At 36.6% G+C, this 18,281-nt stretch overlaps 1 non-coding gene across 1 annotated transcript; it reads right to left on the bottom strand.

Moving 5' to 3' along the window:
• Positions 1-17,155: 17,155 nt before the first annotated feature.
• On the bottom strand, positions 17,156-17,266 carry LOC121137925. The gene has a single exon (XR_005875193.1). It is a non-coding gene; the product is annotated as a small nucleolar RNA SNORA26 (small nucleolar RNA).
• Positions 17,267-18,281: the final 1,015 nt, after the last annotated feature.

Genomic DNA, 18,281 nt, shown 5'->3' with positions numbered 1-18,281 from the left:
GCCTCTACATGAAGCTAGATACCATGCTGCTCAAAGAACTCTTTCACATATCTAGTCTTATTTCTAAGTCCACGCTCTGCAGCAGCAATACCTGTGACAAGCCAAAAGCAATCTTCTCCTAGCTGATTTTAGGTTCAATCCAGATTATTAGTCTCTGAGAGGGTCTCATTAAATTGCCTGGGTAGACAACAAATTAACTATGCAGACCCTATAAGCCTTACATTTTATGTCCTGCTCCCTTAATTTCTCAAGTAACAGGGATACAGGCTTGCAGCACCAGACCCAGATACCATAGTCTATTAACAACAGTAGAAAGCATAGTTCGCTGTTTCCTATGGTACATGAGTGTACAGCATGATGTGTGATCAGCCAGTTCCGTCACTATCTAGCAAAGTTTAGGCACTATACACAGAGATTTCATTATGTATAGACATAAATACATTTATCTACATTACCTTATTTTCTTGTGGCAATTGACCCATGCAACACCTAACATAATTTGATAATGAAAAGACAGAATATTGAACAAAGATGACAGTTAATAAGTCTTAATGTTCCTATCATTTTGAGAAGATTTCATAATGAAAAGCAACTTGTGTAGGAAATTATTTATCTCATCTTATACTGTCACATAACAGTCCATCCCTGAGAGGTGTCAAGGTACAAACTTAAGATAGAGTCCCATTGGCAATAATTGAAGGATAAGCCACAGAGGAGAGCTGTTTACTGGCTTGTTCCCCAAGTTTTCTTTCTTATACAACCCAAGACTACCTTCCCGGGTATGTCAAGCTGACAAAAAATGTTCAACCTAGTCCAATGGAAGACATGTACAAATAATGGCAATATTAGAAGTGAAGTTGAATGTATTGAACATTTTAACATAATGAGCTGAAGAAGCATGCAAGGGATAACAAGAAACAAAAATAACATACATATTACCTGATAAAATTGTTCATTATACAATAAAAATCATTCCAGGGTTGTAGCAGAAGGTCATTGTAATATAAATAAGAAGTTGGTGCTTGTATCCATTAACACCCAGGATAGCTAGAAGACATACTGTTGAGCATACCTGTGATAGTGTTTCTAGAAAGAAGTGACTGAGAAAGATAAGAATTGAGAGTATGTTTCTACATCCACTGCAGTAGTCATAAACAAATCAATCTGATAGTTTGGATCTCTTCATCAGCTGTGAATGCTTTAAAATGTAGGATTTAGTGAGATGATTTAATATCACTGGTGTTTGCCCTTTAATTGGACAGCCGTTGTTTACTAATGATTTTTCCTTGCCATTTGCTTCTATCAGGATGGGCCATTAATGTTCAAATTATCAAAATATAATAAAAGTTTTTAATAATTTGACATGAGTAAACTTTCTAAATTTTTTATCCCAAGATTTTTTTGTAGTGACAATACTTGATGAACACAAACAGATGAGTTCCATGAACATTCATGTAACCATCACTTCAATAAATAACCATTACCAAACTGGGAAACTGACTATGAAGTTACAGTGATTAATAAACCCTCACATGGAGAATTTAAAATGTTTTCCAGAAACACAATAATCTGCACTACATAGAAAAACATGCAAATCCAACTGAAACATGGAAACAATTAAAAAATATGAGATGACAAAATACCAGTTAAAATAAATGAGCAAATGAGTAACAAAAGTGTAAGTAGTAGAATAGATAGATCAGAAGAGAATGCTGTCTTTAAAAGTTTTAAAATGCATGCAGAAGAGAAAATGAAAATAGAATGAAGACATTTTAGTAGAAAATCAAAAAGAAACAATTGAGTTACTGTGCTTCCAAAGGGACAAATCTACTACAGAAACAAAGGGATATTTGAGAGTTAATTCAAAGGAATTATCAAAGTTTATAGATTACAAACATTAAGGTCCCTATAGGTCAAATAACAAGTGAAATTTTCAATAGGGACACCCCAAACTTACTATAATCAAGTTTTCAAAGGCTATGAAAATTTCTGGAGGAAAGACAAAAGAAACCAATAGCATGTGTGAATAGTCTAGAGCACCTGACAGAACTCTTCAGAGCAGGACAACACAAGAATTAAAATCAACTGTTACCACAGGCACTGGAAAAAAATAAAAAGCCAAACAAAAATAATTTAACCAGCAAAGCAAGCACAACTTCAGAAATGATTACGAGGTAAAGGCCTTCCCATAAAAACAAACATTATGAGAATTTATAACCACGAGACTTTCCCTACAAGAAATAGTAAATTAAGTAAAAGAAAAATATTTCAAATAGAAAACATAAGACATGAAAAATTCATTGGTTAAAAAACATCTTCAGATAAATTCACAGTTGTCTAACATTGCAAAACTGGTGTACACACTATTTGAATTTTACAGTAATGACTAGATATTAAAGCATTAAACACAGTAAATATTGGCATCTTAACAGATAGGCAATAAAGAAAAATTAGAATTAAAAGTCAGTTCATTCAGACAAATGGAATATGTGTTCTGGGTCTTTTTTTGTTATATTCTTTCTTCTGTTTGTCACTTTTATAATAATGATCACATTATATTGTCATTTAAAGCACATTTTATAACCAGCAGGTATATTTGGATTCCTCACAGTACCCACATGAGCAAAAATCTACTAATAAATAAGTGAAAACAAAAAGTAAGACATACAAAAACATACCAACATATCTAGTGAAATTCATTTAGAAATCTATTTATAAAGAAAGACTATAGGATGATAGAAAAATACATTATAATAAAAATAAAACAAGTAACAAAATGCTAGAGTAAAATTTTAATGAAAATCACCTCATATATAAATACATTTTCCAATAAAAAAAACACTGACTGAACAAATGTCTAGAAAAAATACCATAAGAAAATGTTCCTCACAAGAAACTCAGTTGTTGTTATAAGAAGAAATATAGATGAACTGTAGTGATGAGAAAATATTCTTTTTTTAGGTATATTCTTATACCCCTAGTCCCCAAAGTCCCCCAACCAATCCCCATTCAGTCCTCCAGAGAGGGTGAGGCCCTTCATGAGAGATCTTCAGAGTCTGTCATTTGGTTCAGGGCAGGGCCTAGGACCTCCACAAAGAGTCCAGGCTGAGAGAGGATCCCCCAGTGTGGAATGGGCACTCAAAGTTCTTTTGTATGCCAGGGATAAACACTGGTCTACTACCTGAGACCATAGATTTCCTAGGCCTCCTCATTGTCACCCTCATTAAGGGGATTTGTATAAGTCCCATGCTGCCCAACCAACCATCAGTCTGGGGTCCAAGAGCCCCACTATTCAGGTCAGGTGTATCAGTGGGTTAGACAAACCTAGTCTTGACCCATTTGCTCATCACTCTTCCTTCTCTGTCATTCAGTTCCAATCCAGTTCAGTGTTTAGCTATATGTGTTTGTCTCTGGTTCCATCAGTCACTGGATGAAAGTTCTGTTTCCCAGCCCATACATGAGTGAGTACATACCATGTTTGCCTTTTTGTGACTGGGTTACCTCACTCAGGATGGTTTCTTCTAGTGCCACTATTTGCCTGACAATTTCAATATTCCATTCTTTATTTCCCACTGAATAGTACTCCTTTGTGTAAAAGTACCACATTTTGTCTATCCATTCTTCAGTTGAGGGACATTTAGTTGCTACCAGCTTCTGGCTATTACAAATAATGCTACTATGAGTATAGTGGAACACGCATCCTTGTTGTATAAATTGCACTTTTGGGTATATGCCTTAAGATTGGAATTGCTGGGTCTTGGGAGACACTGATTCCCATTTTCCTGAGGAATCTACAATCTGATTTCCATAATGGCTGTATGATTTATCACGCCCACCAGTATTGGAGGTGTGTTACCCTTTCTTCACATCCTCTCCAGCCTGAACTGTTATTGGTGTTTTTGATTTTAGCCATTCTGACAGGAGTAAGATGGTATCTCAAAGTGATTTTGATTTGCATTTCCCTGATGACTAGGGAGTTTGAGCACTTTCTTAAGTGTCACTCATTCATTTTAGACTCCTCTGTTGAGAAGTCTCTATTTAGCTCTGTAATCCACTTTTTAATTGGATCCTTTGGTGTTTTGGATAATTGCTTCTTGAGTTCTTTGTAAATTTTGGAGATCACCCCTCTATCAGCTATGGGTTTAGAGACTATCTTTTCCCATTCTGTGGGCTGCCTTTTGTCCTGTTGACTGTGTCCTTTGCCTTACAGAAGCTTCTCTGTTTCAGGAGGTCCATTATTACAAATGCAAAAATTTTGTGTATGTCAACAGATTATCTTATATGGAAATCTGGAAAACAGTTCTGGAGACATAATTCAGTTAATAGAGTACTTGCTTAGCTTTCAGGAAACTCTGGATTAGACACCACACATTACTGCACATAGACGTGGTGCTGCAGGAGTAGAGAAGATGCCATAGCAGACTGTTCAGTTTTCTTTCAATGTGTCAATTTTTGAGACTGCGTAAGCAGTTCCTGAAAGAACTGGGAACAATGGGCAATTAGTCTTCAATACCCCTGACACAGAGTTGAGTAAGATAACAAGTACCAGGACTAGCCAGGCCCCATAGTACCTCAAGACAATGATCAAATATGGACAGGTACTAGGACTTGTCAAACATGCCCAAAGAAGGAAGAATTGCAACCCTAGCCAGCCCTGGCTAGCCCTACCCAATCTGAAATGTACTAATATGATTGATTCTTGTTTAACTTGTCACATTTGAGATCACCTATATGACCCCATACTCCCACTAAGTGTGCTTAAAATAACCCTGTGTGCTCTTCCCATAGTTACCACTTTGACTTTGTGTTGGATATGTTGCCCCAGCATGCTGGTACTATATATTCTCAAGAATTAAATGAATTCCTTATTAATGGTGCCATGAAAATAAGATGTCTACCTGCAAAAGAATGAAACTAACATCCTATTTCTCTCATTTATAAACATGAATACCAAATAATTTAAATATTAAATAAGCAAAACTTGAAACTAGAAGAAATACATAGAAATCCTTTAAGAGAATAGAATGAACAAAATTGTTGTTGACATGACGTTGTAATCATGGGTACAGAAACTAAGATTAAGGAAATGATATTAAACTAAAAAGCTGAAAAATCAATAAATAATAGTCCTCATAAGGAATTGGAAAAAGATATCACTGTGATGCAACGTCATGTCCAAAGAAATATAGATAGCAAAGGATTTATTTGGCTTACACTTCCATATCACTATTCCACATCAAAGAAAGCCAGGAGAGGAGCTCAGACAGGTTGGGAAACTCAGTGGCAGGAGTAGATGGATTGACAATTGAGGAGTGCTGCTTAATAATTTGCTCCTTATGGTTTGCTCACATTGCCTTTTTATAGAATACAGGATGACCAGCCCAGGACGACATCACCCACAATGGGCTGTCTCACCCCTTCTATCACTACTTAGGAAAATGTCCTACAGGATTACCTACAGCTAGAGATTATGGATACATTTTCTCAATTAAGGATGCTTCCTCTTTGACAATTCTAGCTTTTTCAAGATTATATAAAACTAGCCAGTACAAACATTTCAAACCACATCAGACCAGGATTTACCAAACTATTCAAAACTCTCAATGACTTTTTTTTAATTAGATGAAGAAGCATACTTGATTTTCTCTAAGAATATAGACTCTGACGAGTTAATAACACGTCAATGGAAGCCCATTCATTCTAAAACATTAGATCACACAAATTGGGATTGATGGTGGGAAAAAAGGATGCAAACTGAGTTAGAAAGGAGGGGGACTTGGTGCAGTGAGCAGTGTGGGAAGGGAGAGTAAGTAATATCAAAATATATTGTATCAAATTATCAAGGAATTAATAAAAGCATTTAATGTCCTAATGAAAAAAATGAGAGAAACCATTTATAAGTGGGCAGTAGACTTGAGCCTACATTTCTCCTAAACAGAGAGACTCTTATCTAGATGCAAATTGATACATGAATAAAGAATGTATGTACATATAATGAAATTTTACTCATTTATAATTATGAAAGAAATTCCACAATTTCTAGAAGAAAGGATGGAATTTGGGATTTTTGTTCAATCTACAGACTTAGTTTAGAATGGCTTCTTGGCTTGTAAGCAACCCATTTTCATAGACAATAACATATTTAGTACAAATGATTATGATATTACATCAAGCTCAATGGGATAGTTGCCATTTTCTAAAACTAAATCATGGTAAAGAGACATCACTTACATCATGGGAGTGTCATAGGGCATCTACATATATGTGACAGCTGTGTAGCTTGGTCTTCTTGCAGGGTTCCTAATAGTGGGAACAGGCACTGTCCCTAACACTTTGAATGGCTTTTGGGAACATATTCCTCATACTGAATTGTCTTGCCCAGTCTTAGTACAAGAGGAGGTGTTTGATGGGAAAGTCCTGTGTATATGTCAAGAAGGCACTCTTGGCCAATAGGAAAGCAAGATAGGTGGGAATAGGAGTCTAGGAGAATAATGGGAAATGTAGTGAAGAGGATAGTTGCCATGTAACTTCTGTGAGGAACAGACACAGCAATAGTGCGTCCTAGCAAAGATAAGTTCTTGTAAAATATATATGAGTAATTATGAGTTAATAATCAAGTCAGACTTGGTCAGTAAGAAACCAAGCGCACGGCTAACAGCTTCATAATTAATATAGTGTCTTGTGTGTTATTTGGGACTGAAGCAGCTCAGGGACCAGGCTGGTGGAAGGCAACACTTTACAAGTGTTTAGGACTAAACTACAACATGCCATGTTTTGTAGATAGCCATGGGAGGCCTGCCTCTTTCTAAAGAGAAACAGAAGAGGAGTGGATTAGGGGTGTGTGTAGAGGATTGACGAGGGGAGGGCATGGGGGGAAAGGCGTGGGGGAGGAAGAGAACTGCGGTCAGGATGTAAAATAAATAGCTAAATATAATTAATAAAAAGAAATAAAAATAATATCCTATAATCCAGTTAAACACAAAAGTACTGCACATACACATGCATGCACGAGCACACACACACACACACATACACAAACACACACACATACACAAACACACACACACACACAAACACATCCAAACTCCTATGTCTATGTAAACATACATGGATGTAACATACAGTAAATTCCAGTAGAGGAACTAGTTAGCTGGTTGCATTTCTATATTAAGGTTCATTTGTATGTGTATGCTTGTGTGTGTTTGTATGCATATGTCACAGATAAAGCAAAAAATTGCATGCATTTGAAAGGACAAAGGAGGGGCACACATGTTAAGGATTATTAAGAGGGGAAATGATAAAATTATATTTTAATTAATTTTTAATGAATTTAGAACATGCACAAAAGAAAATTATTTGCTTTGGGTTCTATAAACACAAGAAACATTATTTTAAACATAATCTATCTCAATACTTTTTTATGTCCCCAACATGACATAATTGACACAAAAAAATAAAAACCTAATGAAAAGCTCATGGGAGGAAATATTCATTGCTACTCCTTTGGGATCTAGGAAGCAACTGCATATATTTTCTTTTATTATTATTTTTATTTTTCACCTAGAAGTCAATACCTTGTATCGCATTTACTTACACACAGAATTCTGTAAGTTAAAGGAAATACTTCTATTCTGAATTTCAAAAAGGAGTTTTGGGGCTGGACAGATTGCTTACTGGTCAAGAATACCTGGTGGTTTTGCTGAGAGTCCAGATTGGTTCCCAACTGCCTATATTCCAGCTCCAGGTTGACAACCTCTGACCTAAAGCATGTGTGTGCACTTGGTATATAAAGTGCCCCAGGGACACTTGCGTACATATAAATTCAAACCAGTAAATCCTTTTGTAAAGAGAAAAAAGTTTGCTTTACATGTCAATCCCAGTTACACCTCCTCTCTTCCTCCTCTGCCTCCCATTGATCACCTATCCGATCCTCTTTCTGCTTCCCAAGAAGGGTGAGACCTTCCTTGGGGGATCTTTAAAGTCTGTTGTAACATTTGGAGAAGGGCCTAGGCCTTCACCTATGTATTTAGACTGATTTAAATTATGATTCTTAGTCATTGAGGAGCTTAATTTGATGTAATCATTTATCACTTTTATTCTGACCAATATTTCACTGAGCCAATATTTAATACTCAAATAAAAATATACCCCTGTAGTCCACTAAGAATTTACATCTTGTCTTAAGGCTGATTTTGTTTATTTTTTTCTGGCGAATAGAGTGCCATATTCTGCCTATTTTCTCAAGCAGACATCTGGCCTTGGTATAGGAAATCAATTACCCACATCCATTCAATCCTGGTGATCTGAGAGTCATGTCCAAAGTATGCTTCTCTCTATATCTGTAGCACAACTGACCTTTTGTTCTTGCAGAAGCAGGCTCAATTGGAACAAGAAGGAACCTGTCAAGCCGTTTCCCTGCTACAATATTCATTACTTGGGGGCGATGATCTCAGTACTCTCTACAGAAGATTTTTGTTAACAAGCCTCAAGTCAGCAATGTGTGGTTTTCCCCAGCCTCAGTAAAGTTTTAGAAGGGGAACTCTTTCTTAAATGAGCCTGCTCCAATGGTATAACCTCTTAATGCCTTTGAACACTGGTCCTCAGAAGCCCTCCTTTGACAACAGAAGTCTGAACTGCATGGCCTGACATTTAAAACTCCTACAGGCCAGTACCCTCCTACCATCTCTGCTGCGACTATCTTCTTAGTTCATCGCCAAGCACCAATTGTGACTTAGTCATCAGGAACTTGTAGAGTTCTGTGTTTGATATCTGTGCCCACACATACAAAGGGAGGTGAATGAGATCACTTCAGATTGGAATCTTCCATTAAATTTTAAAATAATAGTATATTTTGTAATCTTGCATTTTCACACTCACAAAGCATTTTAAAAAACAGCTGCAGGATTTACAACTATGTGCAAGATAATGTTAAAGAACACATTTCAATATTATATGTACTTTAGTGAAGAATGTATTTGAGAACAGTAGTATGCAACAATGCCTTGCTTAATGACCATGGTTCATTCCGAAAAACATACTGATGTGCATGTTGTCAACATTTACACACTGTAGAATGTGTACTAAGACAAACGTAGATGGAAGGGAGCAAGTTCTCTGGTTGCATACATAGATAAAATATGCATCTCCTGTTCACATGTCCTCTACAGTGCATTTTAGATCACCAACAAAATGTGCATTTAGGAATAGTGATAATCAGCATGAAATATAAATATGAAATAGTTACGATTCAGTCTTCAATGCAATCAAGTATTATACACTCTAAATAATTATATCTATGGTGCTTATGTTAAATAGATGTACTTACACAAATTTCACAACCTACATGGAAAAATGATATCCTATATGTTGACAGGAGGTTGGAAAGTTACTGAAGTGAATTTTTAGGGTCCATCATAAACTGACAAGAATCCTTTTATATGCCTGTATGTATACTTGATTGGAATATCTTATAAGGAACCCAGCCTGTTCTATCACATTTTTGATTTATAGATGTCTTCATAATATGTTCAGATTTACTGAAGGATGTAGGGAAGCATAGGGAATGGTGACAGATTGTCAATTAAGATAGTTGATGAGACTTTTCTGATAGCCATACCACAAGCCCTAGGGAACCATGTTCTAATATTTGACTAAGGAAACTGTAATGTAATGCACTTTCACAACTCTGTGAAACTCATACTTGGAGAATGTGAGGTTAGCCATTTTAAAAGTAAATATGTAGGCTCTGATGCCCTGTTTCAATAAATGTAGCAAAATCAGGTTGTTCCCTAATATTTCTTTTATGGTTTCAGGTTATAATATAATTATGCTGTTTCCTACTTTCTTCTCCTACTACAGAATCATTCCATATATACCTCCTTGCTCTCTTTCAAATTCATGTCCTTTTGTCATTTATTGCAGTACCATGATATATATCCTTTTTCATTGTTTAGAAACATTTCACAGTATTACTCATTTAACAAAAACTAATCAGAAACTTCTTCTGCATTAATAAAAGCCAAGCTTTTTGAGAGTTTTAGCTATTTAAATAATCCTGAGAATTTATCTACTAAAAACTACCACAAAATGTGAATGTAGTAGACGTACTTTTTCACGGATATAAGAACTATTAGCAATTGATGTAAATTTTTGGCTCAAAATACTTGATTTTTTTCCTAATGCTACATAATAACTATAATTTTACCTGATGGAAGGTAGTTTTGTGCTCACAAAATTTTAGCCTAGAAGCAAAACCTACATGTGGGAAAGAATCCAAAATCCAGCTACCTGCTGCTAAAGCAAAATTGTACTGAGGAAGACATTTTATTCAACTCACCAATTACATGCAAAAGATTTGGGTGAGACACTTCCAGTCTGGATTAAGTACTTGAATATGACAGGCTACATTTGAACATAATATTGTTCTATTTGAAATATAACAATAATGTTATTTAAATATCTTTAGCATAGAACTCAATGCAGCAGCACAGGAGAAAAATGAAGTAAAAAGTGGCTTTTCCATAATGCTATTTATATTTTTATGTCCATCATTCTTCAAAATTTTGTGCCAGCATTTACCTTACAGAATATAGAAAAGTGTAAGGAAATAACATGCAATCATTGTACCACTTATTTATGGATGAACACCTAAGTCCGAGGTATTTTTGCAATATATTACTTCAGTTAATAATCGCCGTGAATAGGATCTGCTTACCATCCTCTGTTGAGGATGGAATGAACTGAGAAGTTAAACTGCAAGTTCAAGGTCACAAAGTTGTGTGGCATATCCAATACTTTTCTTTCAGGCTCCAGATTTATACAGTTGCTAATGAGTTTCTCTGAGTCCTTCTTTCAAAGAAAAGAGATTTAATAAGAACAAAAGAGAGAGGTCAGAGGAGAAAAAGATGAGAGCAGATTACAACCTTGTGACCTTGTAGGCTATTTCTCAGCTGGTATAGAACCTCTCAGAAATTCTAAAACAATTATTCTGCAGTTAACTGCAGTTAATGACTACTCTTAAGATCATTCTACTGGTAATTATTTTTTATTTTAGTCTCTTGGTCTGTTCTTAGGCATAACAGAGAATTTTAAGCCTCTATTCATGAAATAGCCTCATCGAAAATTACTGTCCAACCTTAAGACTCCTTAATACACTTTTAAAAAGGGATATAATGGAAAAATGAGGTAGACACCATTAATGTTTTGTTCCTATTCCTGTGTTATGTTTAACTTCACAAGCTTGGCTTTGTTCTGAGCAAAGATTTGGTTAAGTGAACCTCAAGATACTTAATGACACGTATCTGATTGATTTTACCTCACTTCTGAAGAGACATGATCCTCCAGGCCTGTTATTGCCTTGGTTCCTTACCTGCTGAGAAGAAACTGTTATATATTTAAAGACAGAATCAGGACAAACTGTATATAGTGACTTTCCAAGGTTGAAAATATTTTCAGTATTGGAAACTAAAAAATAAGGGGTTAAAACTGGATGGATGGGTGTAGCTATTAGCATGAAATACCATGCCATCACGTTCCCCTGGAACAGGCTTAGAGAAGTAGATTATTATTAAGAAGCATGTCTGTCTACTAAATTAAGATAAATAGACACATTGGTGTTTGGAAACTTTAAAACAATGTTTTACATTCAAATCGCAAAGCATGATTTTTATGACTTCACTGCACATTAGGACCTGAGACCCAGGATTGAAATTTTGGGTCTCACTTGTCTCAGCGCAGTCAAGAGATTTCACCATTCTCTGAGACATGGCACACCTTATGTAAGCTCAGGCTAATTTTCCATGCTTTGCAGTGTAATGGATGAACTTAGTGAAAGAAAGGGACGAAGAATGCCATATTTTATAATATATGTGTGTTTCCAAGGAAACATAATAAAATGGAGTTGCTTAGTTGGAGGACTCAAAATGGAAGCGAGGGGATACTATGAATCAGATCTCAGAATGTTTGTATTGAGCAAACCCTTTGTCCTGTGCCAGTCTGTACATAGTGTCACAGTGTTTTCAACACTGCTGAGCTCCTATAGAGGAACCACTTTGCACAAACTGTGTGTAGATTGTCAGGTCATCCAATCCTTTTCCTGAAAAACAGCTACACCAATCAGGACTTCTGACAAACAAGTAATAAATGTATACAAACACACCAGTTAGGACTTTAAAAAACATGGACAAATGGGCATATGGGCATACTTTGGTAAAGTATTAGACTGTAACATCCAAGATGATTTACATCCTTATTTTCCTAGATTGAAATCACAATTAACTCAATATAGAAGTGATTTTCTTTTTTTCTCAACTGATATGATTATGTTCTACAACAGTGCTTCTGAGTGTTAAATGTGGCCATTCTTTTTCGTAAAAAAAATCAGTTTAAACTCAGATAAACACTGAATACTGATGGGAGGACAGGGGAGGTTTCATGCTGTCATTTGCTGGGTGTGTGCTTCAGAGATAAAATATTCTCATTTTATGATCCTGGTGTAAGATGTAAAATTTTGATTTGTTATAGTAAATCCCTCAAAAGCATATAGGCAAACTTAAATTCATATGCATGGTTCCTAAAGAAATGGATGGATACTCACAGTTGTCTAACTCAGTAAATCACATGTATCCTATATGTCTTGATATATCCAACATTTAAAATCCTTCAATAATTTCCTACATCTCTCAAAATAAAGATACTTAGTACTACCCATATATGTCCTCACCACTGACAGTTAATCCCAACCTCACAATCCTCTCTTGGTCTCTGGTGTTTAGACACTCATCCTTCAGATCTTAAGACATTTCTTGGAGCTTCATTTGTAAGAACCCAGCCGCAAAAACACAAACATGGTATGTACTCACTCATATATGGATTTTAGACATGGATCAGGATAGTGCCAGTCTGCACTTCCACTAATAGAGAGTCTGGGAAACAGGAAAGAACCTGAAAGATATGAATAGTACTGAAGAAAAGAGGACTGAGGCAAGATCCTCTGAACAGATGGGGAACACCTTGAGGGGTTGGGGGGGAGTGGGAGCTGGGAAGAAGAGAGGGGGAGAAGAGGAAGAGAGAGTAGGTCATGGGGGAACAGGAAGGTTGAGTGTGAGGGGGTTGAATAGGGGGAAGAGGGAATCATAGGTTAGAAGACAGATCAGGCACCAGTGTGACCTCTAGTGATCTAAAGGGAAGACACCAATTGGCAAGCTAAGCAACAGTGGAGAGACACCTTGAATGCCCGTTCCTGATAATGAACTTGATGTCTATAACCATTCGGGAGCCTCATCCAGTGACTGATGGAAGCAGAGGCAAACACCCACAGTTAAACACTGAACTGAACCCAAGGAACCCAGTGACAGAGAGAGAGGAGCGAAGAGCAAATTGGCAAAGAATGGGCTGGCAAAACCAGCAGAGACAGCCGATCTGAGCAGGGGAGAGCTCTTGGACCCCAGACCGACAGCTGGGAGGCCAGCATGGGACTGATCCAGACCCCCCCCGAATGTGAGAGCAAGTGAGGAGGCCTGGGCAACCTATGGGGCCCTGAGCAGTGGATCAGTGTTTATCCCTGGAATACAAACAGACATCGTGTGTCCATAGCACAAAGAGGGATGCTCTCTCAGCCTAGACTCTTAGGGGAGTGCCTGAACCTTAATCTGAGTGAAATGACAGACCATAGATATCTCCTATGTGGATGGAATTGGCAATAGGTGGGAGGCTGGGGGAGAATGGGGGGTGCGGGAGGAGGGGAGGGAGAGCGAACTGGGATTGACATGTAAAACAAGCTATTTAAAATTAAAATAAAAAATTAAAAAAAAAGATTTTGCTGATGCTGTTCCCTCTTATTTTAATACAGATTTTTTTGAAAATGGCAGCTTTCCTTGACCTCTGAGAAAAAGATAAAGTAACTTGTGCCTCATTAAAGTCTGTGTTTTCTCTTCCTAACAATAGACAGAATTAGAAATTTATCACTATTGCTCTATAATATAAGTGAAGATTGGATATAGTAATACCTCCACCATAATTTTTATTATTCAGTAATCACCAAATTGACCAAATACCTCAAAGTAGAACCTAAATCATTGAAACTGCTGGATAAGAAGATGGAAAATAAAGTATAACTTTCAGGCATAGGTAAAGACTTTCTCAAGAGGATTCAGGCTGGAAGATAAGGCCAATGATTGACACATGGGACCTCAGGAAACTAAAAAGCTTCTGTTTGGCATAGGAAGCAATAGATTAAAGTGGTAACCCAAAATTGGCAGAAAACCTTTGCCAAATATTAATTTAATAGTAGACTGATATCTAAAATTTATTTTTAAAAATCAAGTAATTAATCCAAATTTGGGGGGCTATAATCTGGACAGAGAATCCTCAAAATACATGTAAATTGATAACAAGCATTTCAGAAGTGTTCAAATTCTTTTTTAATTTAAATTAGAAACTCACCAGGATTTTTAGCATTTATTTTTCTAATGATGCTCATTTTGACTGGGGGTAGATGGCATCTCACTACTAATGGTTAAGAATGTTGAACAAAGTGGCATGATACAAGGTAAACTCAACAAAATCAGTAGCCCTACTATATACAGACAATAAAAATGCTGAAAAGAAAATCAGAGACACATCACCCTTTACAATTGCCACAAACAACATAAAATACCTTGGGATAACCCTAACCAAACAAGTGAAAGACATGTATTGCAATAACTTTGAGTCTTTAAAAAAAGAAATTAAAGAAAACACCAGAAAATGCAAAGAAAATCCATGCTATTGGATAGTTAGGATCAACAGAGTAAAAATGGCAATCTTGCCAAAAGCAATCTACATATTCAATGCAATTCCCATTAAAATCCCAGCACATCTTCACAGACCTTGAAAGAACAATTCTCACCTTTATATGGAAAACTGAAACAACTCTGTTCAACAAGGCAATATTTGGAAGCATCACCATCCCTGACTTCAAGCTCTATTGTAGATCTATAGTCCTGAAATCAGTTTGGTATTGGCACAAAAATATGTGCCAATTCTTCACACTACAACTTGTGATTTAAAACAGTTATTAGTTTTTGCTTGGTATATAATATAATATTCAGAAATATTTATGTTTTAAAAAAGCAACCAAATTGTAGGAAATGATAAAGTAGATAATTCTCAAGAAACAAGAGAAAACTGCCACTGAGCTACTTTCTCAATCAGAGAAAATTATTAAGCATTGTGCCATTCCCTCTCAGCCAAGCTCCTTATATTATCTATCTTAACATGACTTTGTTTCTATAGTGCTGTAAGCAGTGCCTCAGAACTGCCATTTGGTTTTAACGTGCATTCTATTGGGGAACCAATGAGAGTGCATCAGAATGTCTGGAATGAATAAGAAGAAAGAGGGAGCATGTGTAAGTGGAGCAATATGACATGCCAATCTTCATTCTGCAAAACAAAAGTCCATTGCTTTTCTTCTTGTCACCATTTCCCAACTCAGAACACTGGTAGACAGAAATGAAAAGACTTGAAAGGGCAAGACATAAAATATCTAGTATGGCAGAAACTTGAATACTTAGATTTCTCACACCAAAAGATAGATTTCTCTTTTTTGATAAAAGAGCTTGAAAGAATTAAAGCACTATACATAAGCAGCATGTCTTGTGACCTAGATGTCTTATGGCTACAAGAGGGGAACATCAATGTCAGAGGTAATCAGATCCCTAGAGCTGCATCACTGCCCCAAGGGAAACATGACTGTGTGTGTGTGTGTGTGTGGTTTAATGTGATGTCATTGTCATTCCTGATGTTAGACACTGCTATATTTCTTTTTTGCCCCATGGTCTTCAAGGCATGTTATTAAGCATTATGTCAAAGGCGGGCATGAGCTTCACAATACAATGAGTGCACCTTTTCTGCCTTGCTCACTGACAGACTGTCCCTGGGTAGCAGCGTGATCAACACATGGGAAACATTCAAATGCTGAAACATAGATGGATGAATGGAATTACTGCTTTACATCCATGTGTTCATCCAACCAAAAGTTTTTTTTAATAGGTAGTACAAACACCTATTTATTTATTGGTAAGTCAATAAAGCAGTATAAAACAATTAATCTTTCTACTTATTCTACTTCAGCACCACAGCATCAAAATAAACAATGATTGTCTAAAGCAAGTATCAAATAACCAACGCATAAATTTACCTCTTGCTTTGTGTTATATTTTCAGCACACTAAAGTGTGAACTACCTTCTGAAATCACACCAGGAAGCCAAAGTGATTTTACTTAAGCCTTGCTAATGGTAGACCAGTAACATCTGCAATGAGCAGCTCTTAGTTTTTTGAAGAAATAGACAAGAAAGGGAGAGGAAGTAGGATCTGAGAGGAGTTGGGTGAGAGGAACCATAGTAGAGTATGTAGTACAAAAATTACTTTTACTAAAAAATATAAAAATCTTTTGAATTACATATTAAATGCGTTTAAAGTTTACAAAATAAATAATCTCACTTTCCTGCAACACAGGCATTCACAAATGAAAACTGAGAGAAGAACAATTCCAAGAGCTCTCCCCACATCTTGAGATCATCTTGCCCATCTTGACAGAGCTGTCTCATCCAGATAAAAGAGTAACTGACTTTCCAGGGAGAAGGAGGTTGCATGTTCATGATGACTACTTATGAATATAGGTGTCAATATATGCTACATGCAGTAGTGTAAGAGCTGGAAAATTTTTATCATAAACTAATACCCATATGGTAGTAAGAATTACCAATGCTGTAGGTGCAGTGAAAGCGGCATAGTGGCAAAGGTAAAACACCAAATAGTAATATATGGCTGGAGAGTATCGCTGTCTGTTGGTTTCTTTCTTTCTTAAGAAAGTCAATAAACCCTATTTTAGACATCTGGTTAAGAGTATTTTGAAAGGGAAATAGATGTGCCACCACTACGTGGATGCCTGGACAGGTAGAGGAGATGAAGAACAAATTCTTTATGCAGATTGTGAAGCAGGTACAGAAATACAAGTGGTAGTAATAGGAAACTTGAACTGTGTAAACATCTGCAAGAAGCACATTCTACTACATTCACAGCTTTGAAAAAATTTTCAGTTGTCTTGATCATACTTTGTTCCGTAACACAGAAATTCTATATGTAGAACTTTGGAGACAATTCTTTTATTTTTTCATCCGTGACTCTAGAAAGGATCCAAGGAAGAGGTGTACAGTCTTTCCCATGGGTTTTATGGAGAGTTCCTTTACCTTTCTGTGTGGTTAGCCTCTTAAAGTTAAAAGGCATCGTTTGACTTTTTTTGGTTTTTCAAGTCAGGGTTTTTCTGTGTAGCTTTGGATCCTTTCCTGGAACTCACTTTGTAGACCAGGCTGCTCTCAAACTTATAGAGATCTGCCTACTTCTGTCTCCTGGGTGATGGGATTAAAGGTGTGTGTTACCACTGCCCAGTCACTAAAGAAGATTTTTCTGGTGATGCAAAAGAGATAGAAGATAGTTCAGGTCTGGAGATGGGAGATAGCCTGTCTCCAAGTACTTGCTCTGCAGGCCTGAGAATGCAAGTATGGATCCCCAGTATCCATAAAAAAGCCAGGCATAGTGTCTCATGTCTATAACCCCACTGCTGTAAATGGAGACAGGCAAATACCCTGAGCTCAATTGCTAGCCCCAACCCCCATCCAATATAAACTATGGGTTGAGCAAGACTCTATCTCAAAAAATAGGTTGGAGAATAGTGGAGGATTTTTGATATTGAGTTTAGGTGTACTCCCTTCCACATAAATGGTATCTCAGATTTCATAATAAGGAAATTAGGTAGCCAAATTGGCATGGGTGGGGAGTGGGGAGGTTTCAAGATGATCCATGTGTCATAATTCCTTAAATATCCATAGATGGATGCAATTTTCTGAACTCCCAATTTTATCCTTTTTTATAGGTATTCATAAATATGCTGGACTATTAGGAGCAATTTGGATATTCCCATGAACATATGTGGTAATGGATAATCATTTCTATGTATAGCACTGAGTAAGATGCTGGTTGCTGTCCTAGGAATGTCCTTTTATGTTCTAATGATTATGTTGATTAGCACAGGATAGCAATGAATCATACAAGATTGGGAATCTGTGGTCAAGAGATCTGTTGCTATTCCCTTCCTGATTCCTTAAAAATGTTATAGTAGTAAGATTTCCACTGGAACATTGATGGTCTTCAGTCCAGCTACCTGGTGTTGCCTCAAGACTTACTCAGTTTGTTTTTGTTCTCTAATCTATGAGTTCACTTTGCTTATACAGACACTTGCCTT

Source organism: Mesocricetus auratus, unplaced genomic scaffold, assembly GCF_017639785.1.
Source record: "Mesocricetus auratus isolate SY011 unplaced genomic scaffold, BCM_Maur_2.0 Super-Scaffold_100714, whole genome shotgun sequence".
Classification (NCBI taxonomy): domain Eukaryota; kingdom Metazoa; phylum Chordata; class Mammalia; order Rodentia; family Cricetidae; genus Mesocricetus; species Mesocricetus auratus.
Note: the sequence above shows the minus strand (reverse complement) of the source record. Positions and strands in the feature narration are given on the sequence as shown.